Source organism: Elephantulus edwardii, unplaced genomic scaffold, assembly GCF_000299155.1.
Source record: "Elephantulus edwardii isolate Elephantulus edwardi_28Jun2011 unplaced genomic scaffold, EleEdw1.0 scaffold00232, whole genome shotgun sequence".
Lineage (NCBI taxonomy): Eukaryota > Metazoa > Chordata > Mammalia > Macroscelidea > Macroscelididae > Elephantulus > Elephantulus edwardii.
In genome coordinates this window covers 2869959-2878199 of record NW_006399982.1, presented here as the reverse complement: position 1 = coordinate 2878199, position 8241 = coordinate 2869959, and positions in this window count along the sequence as shown.

Sequence of the window (8241 nt, the reverse complement as noted above, 5' to 3'; positions counted from 1 at the left end):
ATTCCAACTCCAGGAATAAACTGTAGATGGGCAACAGGACTTCTGAGCCCTCGAGCAAGATATCAATGGAGTAAACTTCATCTTCATTGGATATGGAAGGCCTGCTGGCCTAAACACAAAAGCCTAGCTCGAATTTTCTGTCTGATGCCTTAGGGGCCTGCACCAGCACTGGGTCAGGAGCCATGATGTTCTATGGAGTCCCCTAGGCCCAAGAGCCTGAACCTCCTATGGAGTCCCCTAGGTCCAATAGCATGAACCTCCAGAAGGGGAGTGGGCGGCCCCTCACGAAGAGATCCAGACCCAGGCCACCTGGCTACTTGCAGTTTGGGACCTGGACCATTTTCTTCTCTTAGCTGCTCCCAGAGCCATGTGTGCAGGGCCAAGACTGCTTTCTCCTCACTGCCAGATCTGTGCTGAGACCTTGGGGTGCCCTTCATTGCAGTGTCAGGCCTTTAGATGGGGCCCACAGAAGGCCTGAGACTTCCTGAGGGTCACAGAGTACCCATAGTAAGCAGTGGACAAGGGGGCTGAGTGTGAATGGACTGCATTGAAGGGACACAATGCTCTCCTGTGTCCTGCTGTCCTCGGGTGGGGATAGTGGAAAAGAACCGAGGGCTGGATGGGTGAGGGAGGCTGGGCCTCTGACCCCCCACTCCAGGAGAAGAATACACACGCAGAGGGTGACCTCCATATCTGAGCACTTGTAGCTCTCTGCATCTGTCCCTGACTGGTGGCCCTTTGTTGTCAGACCGTCTCACCTGTCACTAACCATGGGCCATGGAGGTGAGCAAGATGTTCCCGGTTTCCAGGAGCTTCCAGTGCCAGAGAAGGGGGGCTGTTGCCTATCAGCCTGGTCCACACCCCTTCTAGCAGCCTCTCCCTGTTCCTCCTCCGTCTCCCTTAATCCTGCTGTTTTTCCAGAATCAGCTCAAATGGTGTCTCCTCCAGCCTGTTCCTTGCCCCCAGCCTAAGGTAATCTTCCCTTCTCTGAGCTATTAGAGAAATTACTGTCTATTCATTTCACATTGCAGTCAGGGACGTCATGAACTCTCCTATTGTTGTCTTGAGCTCAGATTGAAAATTTAGTTGGCTTCATTTTCTCCAAGTCCTTGGCTTATCTCCTCTTTTCGCACGGCTGTAACTTTGTCTCCTCTGCATTAACTCCTTGCTTGCAGGTAACATGTCTGAACATAGACTTCCTGGTGTCCTTGATGGCACCCAGTAGTGTTTTACTCAAGTAGGATGCGAGCATGGGTAGCAGAGGCCCCTTGCCCGGGCAGACGGAAAGCCAGGAAGAACAGAGAAGGAAAGGGACTCCATTTGTATATCTGCCTTGAACAGGTGGATGATGATGGTCTGCAAGGTAATAGGTGGTTCACATTACCCTGTGGTTCAGCTTCCAGCCAAACAATATAAAGGCATATACAGTGAATAGTAACACCAGGGTGGTGCCCACTCCTTAGAAGAACCAGCCATATAAGGTCAGAAAGGCAGCATTTGCCCAAGGACAAAGCTGAAAAGGCAGGAAGGGGTAGGATGGGAGGATTAAGTAGTAAGGATATGGCTACTTTATGGGTATTTTGATGTTATAAAACAATATGTGTAAATGGAAAACCAGTTTGCAAACTTTGACTCAATTAAGAAAAATGCTATGGAACAGCAGAAAAAAAAGGCATTTATAGGTTATTATCCATATTTTAGATTTAAATACAGTCATCTGATCATACCTGTCCTCTGAAGTTGGAACTTCTGGTCAGCCTCATTCCCAGACACGGGAATTGCTCAGCAGTGGGCAAGCCTGTTGTAGAAAGTCTTAGGTCCCAGGCTGTTAAACTTCCTCCAGATGCAAAACCAGCTGTGGAAACTTGGATCTCGAATTTCATCTCAGCATCATTGTTGTTGTGTGCCGTCAAGTCGTTTGCGACTCATAGCGACCCTATGTACAACAGCCCTAAACCATGCTCTATCCTGTGCCAATCTCATTGCCTCTGACACACCCATCCCGATTACCCCAGTCACTGAATCAATCCACCTCATAGAGGGTCTTCCTCTCCTGTGCTGTCCCTCTACTCTGCCCAGCGTGATGTCCCTCTCCAAAGACCTGTCTCTCCTTGCAACATGTCCAAAGTATGTCAGATGAAGCCCCAGAATCCTTGCCTCCAAGGAGCAGCCTGGTTTAACCCTCTCTAGGATGAATCTGTTTGTTTTCTTAGCAGTCCATGGTACATTCAGTATTCTTCTCCAGCACCACAGCTCAAAGGCATCAATTCTCCTTCTGTCCTCCCTAGTCATTGTCCAGCTCTCTGATGCATAACAAGTGATTGCAAAGACCATGGCCTGTATCAGGCGCACCTTCGTCTCCAAAGAGAGGTCCCTAACAGACTTTCCCATCGCAATACCTTTTTTGATTTCCTGGCTGCTGGTTCCAAAAGTGTTGACTGTGGAGCCGAAACTGAAGCTGTGAACAATCTCAATCTCTTCACCGTCCATCCTGATGCTACCAATTGGTCCAGTGGTAAGCATCATTAGTCTTTGCAAATCAATGCCAGTGTTTACCTTCTGTTGTTACGGAGGCAGCTTATCCCAGGGTTGAAATGGTTAGTGAGGGTCTGTGCTCATGAACTCCACATACTAGCCTGTCAGGCCTTATTTTCAGTCCCTGGGTGTCTCTGTGGCTATCTGGTTCTTCTACGCCCTTTGTTGTCATTCCCTCATTCTCCGCATTCCCTCTCTTTGTATGGACTGTGGGAACAAGGGTTGCTGCTGGCTTGTGCTCCATCCCCAGTGCTGTAGACCCAAAGCTTCGGGTCCCTTCACACACCTGCCTCTGAACTGTCCCTGTGGATGAGGTGGAATCTGGCCCCCGTCGGCACTGTGCAACTGGTAATGACTCCAGCCCCAATCAGGAGCCTGTGCCCTGCTCACCCTTACTGGCCTCAGTCTTCCCGCTTAGGAGATGGACGTGATGATGCGCCGTTTGCTTTGTTGGATTCTGGACTAGTCTGTGTGCATGTGTGTTGGGGAGAATACCTCCAGCTCTAGGTTATGAAAAGGAAAAACTCTACATTTATTGGTGAACAGGCTAGGGGAAAAATGCTCAGTGGACAGAACTCTTGAGTTTCTTCCTTTGATTTTACATAAAGCCTTTCCATTAAGCCTTCTGAGCATCTCTGTGTAGTCTGTGAATTCTCAAGGGATCTTCCTCCAGATCGGGAACCTTTTAGTTGAAAACTCCATTTTACTTTTCCTGCTCCTTAATTGGGAGACCCCAAGGTCTTTCTGTGGGTTTCATTCAACAAAATCAAAGGGCTGCTTAGAATTAGAGCAACTCCCACGTCCTGATACACATGTTGGCACCCCCACACCAGTCAACATCCGGTGTTCCCGTGAGTCACAGATTGAGGTGAGCCTACTGGGGGAGGGGGTGCCCAGGGCACGTGAGTCACCCCCACCGCATGAAACACCCGTCTGCTCATCCTCTTGGCAGGGAGGAAGGAGGCATCTCAGACTGCCCGGGAACTAGCTGGGAGCCAAGCGGGTTCCCAACCTGAGGGGATGCGCTTTCCCTCATTCTCCTAATTAACGAAGGGTTTTAGCTTCTGGGTGGTAGGCAGGATAATTTTTTTCTGACTTACACGAACCCAGAGAGGTGTAGGAACTTATCCATGGTCACACACGAAGTGAGGGTGGAGCTACAGAGAAACGAGGCATCCTGGCCTTGGGCAACCTACCCGCTGCTGAGCCTGGGTTTTTGTAGTGCCTGCGTTGGGCGAGGAAGAAGAAAGGGAGAGAGAAGCTTGAGCTTCAGATGCCCCTGGTAGGGGAAGGAAGCAGAGGAAGTAACAGTCCGTCACACTGGCCTGGCCACCCAGGGTCCAGAAGGCCAAGGGCCGAGGCGGGAGTATGAATGTTCCCAGCTGCCTCAGCTCAAGTCAATCTTCTGTCACCTGGCCTGGGAGTGCCCTAAGGCATGACACAACTCTCCTATTTCTCTTAGAAAGTTCCTCAGGACAGGGGTCTTCAAAAGATAAGTGCCACGGTTGGAGGTCAGCAGAGGGAGTATGAAGCTCTGAGATCCAGTGCCTGTTCTTGCTGACCAATGGTTTGAATGGAAAGTCAGATAAGGGATCTCAGCTTTTCCCATTTCCCTCCACATACACTTTCCTCCATCTCTGAACTAGGAGGTCTCCCCAGAATTCCGTTCCCACTGGTCCCTAGTCTGGAGACCCACATAAAGTCTTTTCTCAAGTCTGACTGCAGATTCTCCTGCTGCAGCCTGTCCCCTCCCTTGGATCCTTCCCTTCTGACTCCTCTCCCCGTAGGGCTGGTCGCTGGTGACTGCCCTGTAATTAGTGGGCAAACGGGGTTGGGATGAAGAGAGATTATATTGGCGCTCACACACCCATTGCCTTTCTGGAACACCAGATGCCCAGCTTCTTTCTGCCCTCCACCCCCCCAAATCCCAGGTCACAGTCCCTTCAGTCATCCTGTTAGCCCATGGACCTCAGTTCTGCTTTGGATTCCTCACCTTCAGCTTCTTTCTGATATGACCGACCACCTGCCTCCTGAAGCCCAAATTCAAGCCCTCTTGCCCTGCATCTGGTCTTTTTTCCTTCTGTGGCCTTAGGCCTCCTGGCTTCTCCTTTACTCAGCAGCTGGAGATATCCTTCTAAATGGCAAATTCAGACCATGTCATTCCTCCGCTTCGCTTCAGGACTTCGCTGACAGTTGCTCTTGGTGGTGGCACTTTGTTAGTTTTTCAATTGGTGTAAAATGGTTGTTTGAATCTTGCCTGGCTTTCCTCCTCCCGCCTCCACCTGCAGCAGTGGCTGCAGCTCAAGGAGCACAGCTTAAATACTCAGGCTCCTTGGGAAAGATAATTACATTATCCCTTAGTATGGAACCCAGGTCCTTCAGTACTACCCATCTCTCTCCTCCATCCTTGCTTCATGTGCCTCTCCCAGGGCTTGACTCAATGTCTCATCTGGAAAATGCTTCACAAAATCTCTAGCCAATGGGTTCCTCTGCTTGCCTCCAGCCCACAGGATGCTCCAGGATTCTTTGTGGCTTCAGAGGCAGGACTAGTGCTAGTTCCCCTCAGCAACCACCTCCACTCCCCACCTCAGGTAAACTGTGTGCTCTGCTTCCTCCTCAGCCCCTGCTTCTGACTCCCCAGTTTTTGACTCCCAACCCCACTGCACTTCCAGCAACTTTCCTGCTGGTGAGGAGGGGAGACGGGAAGTCACAAAGCCCAGGGACATAAGGAAAGGCCTGAGATGAGAACCAGGGTCCTCCAGACACCTTAGCCCCTTTTGCAGTCATGACTTGGTCTGGGTCAGCTCCATGTCTCTAACGTCTCTCCCCCTAAGGCTATCATGGAGCAAGACCAGATGTCTTGCCTGTCCTCCAGACCCCCCAAAAGCTCCCCATCTCCTATCACTGAGATTTATAAACACCAGACCCAAACCAGAGTGCTCTGGTGAGCTAGGAGGTAGGGAGTTGTACTGCTAACACAAAGGTGGGTGGTTCAAAGCCACCAGTTTCTCAGTGGGAGAAAGGTGGTCAGTCACCTCCCATGCAATGTATATTCTCTGAAAACCCACTAGGGGATCAACTCCAAGTTGGTTCTGGTTTTAATAGCAACGAGAGTGAGAGAATCAAGTTCACAGGCAGGTCCACAGGGACACACAGACCTCCATGAATACACACACATCACACACATAGGCTGTCATGGGCCCCTCTCCATAAGCACAGATAGGCCTCTGTGGGTGCACATATGCACATAAGCACACACACACACACATCTCCTTTTACACATGAGGAGGCTTTGATTATGAAGGCAGATTCCCTCTTGTGTTGATTGTGTGATCCACGATCTCATTTGAGTCTTGGGCACTGGAGGTGGGCCTAGAACCTCATCAGGTGATTGGTGAAGAAGCTGCAGCTTCGAGGGCTGAGGGAGGACAGCTGTGCAGTCATCTCACAGCTCAGTGACCAAGGTAGGCCAGGAGCTCAAGGTGCTGGGCCTGCAAGAGGCCTCTGACCTCCCAGCCTAGCCCTGTGACTCCAGATCCTTCCTCAGCAAGGGGTCGAGGCCTCCCTCCTGTTCTTCCACCTCCTTAATAAGACTCTGCACTGTCCTCAAACAGAGCTAGGGGCAGCTTAGGGACACCGAGAGGTAAGCCCAGTTTCCCCAGGGTATGGGCCAAAAGGGAGATTTTCCCAAATTCTAGTTGACTATTCTGCTGGAGGTGTCGCAGGGGGGCCATGTGTGCTCACAGGCTCTCTGCCTCGCCCGTCTGGAGACAGGGTGACTGTTGGCGCAGGAGGAGGAGCTGCCTGCCTGCCCCTGAGGGAAGCCGAATATAAAATTTAATAATAGTAGACCAAATGCTGTATCGGGAAATGAGGGAAGCTTAATACAAGCTAAAGGTCACCTTGTGGCACTGGGGTGTCCCTAGGAGTCAACATTGTTCTTAGTTTGTGTCAAATGAATCTCTCCCTCTTGAGATTAGCATAGAGAGGAACTTGACCTTATCTGGAAAAGACTTCACCATTATCCTTTTTTGTTTTGTACTTCCTTGTGATTTTCCTTTGTTTACCTTCCTTATGATTCTAAATAAATACTCAGAGAAGGGTGGCTTGGGGCCTTCAGTCATGGGAACTGTTGGCCCCCTGTTTTTCACACTCTCTGTTCTATATAATTCCTGGTAGTCTGCCTCATTATTAATAGTTATAAAATTATTTCATTCTTTGGGACCCTTGGTCTGCAACATTCTGGCACCCGAACTTGGGACAAGGTGGTGGTTTTTCTTTGGATAAGGTGGTGGTTTCTCTTTCTTTCTGTTTTTCAAGCAGACAGCAGGAACTGAAAGGGAATTCTCTCAGGGTAAGTGAAACTTTCGGGAAAATTAAAAACAGGGTCATGAGAGAATCTTCACTTCTTGGAAGTTAAGGATAGAATTAGAAAAAAATTTCATAAGGATTCTCTCACCCCTTAAAGGGCAAATTTAAGGGAAGAAAAATATTTCATGGGGACTATGCCCCACCCTCTGAAAACGTATTAAAAATTCAGAGGTAGAATTGATAAAAAAGAGTCATGGGGGACGCCCCATCCTCTGAAGCTCAATATATTTCTTTTGTAAAGAATTACTTAAGAAGATGAAGTAAGCAAAGAATAAGTTCTAAAAATTGATAAATAAATTTAAAAGCTGCAGCTGAAAAAATTTTAACATGGATAAAAATCTCTGAATTAGTAAAAACTTTTTAAAAATAGACTACATTTGAAAGATGGCTAGTTTTTCTTTATTTTTGGTAGTCCGGAATGCCAACAATAAAGAGACAACCAGTCTTTCACAGCTGCATAGATAGATGAGCTAGAAGTTTAGAAGCAGATAAAAGAGTAAATGCAACTTACTTCTCAGAGTGAATATAAAGAGAAACGTTATACCCTCTATTGACTAGCTGTGAAATCCAAAAGGTTAGACTTTCTTAAATGCTAAGAAACAAAGCTGTTTTAAAAAGAACTTTAAATTTGTCCCAAACTTAAGTTACAATTGTGGAAATTAGGACATTTGAAAAGAGACTGTCAGAAAGAAAGAAGGGAGAGTAAGAAATCCAGGTTTTCAGGGCTTTGTAGAAAATGTGGAAAAGGATATCATTGGACTAATGAATGTAGATCTTTATTCGATAAACAAGGTGTTAAGACTGGGTCGGGAAACTTCCGAGGGGGCCTGTCAGCTCGGGGCCCCACAACAAACAATGCGAGCTGCCAACAGTATCTCACTGTGAGCAAAGACAGTATGTCTCAGACTTGTTTCATGCCACCCTGGGAAGCGCAGCATTAGATATAGCTCATAAGATAAGATTACTCTTGTACCAGAATTGGAAGTTTGTAAGATACCGACTAATATTTTTGAACCAATTCCAGAAAATTGTATTGGACTAATTATTGAAAGAAGTAGTTTAACTAGCAAGGGTATCTTGGTTCTTCTGGGGATTATTGATTCTGATTGTGAAGGAGAAATAAGTATAATGGTATCTACTAGACAGCCTCAGAATCTACAAAAAGGTCAAAGAATTGCTCAGTTATTGTTGCTACCATATATTAAGCAAAAGGCTGCTCCTATAAAGAGACAAGGAGGTTTTGACAGTACAGGATCAAATATATATTGGAACACCATTATTAATGATGAGAGACCACAAATGATTGTTACAATTTAAGGGCATAAATTACAAGGC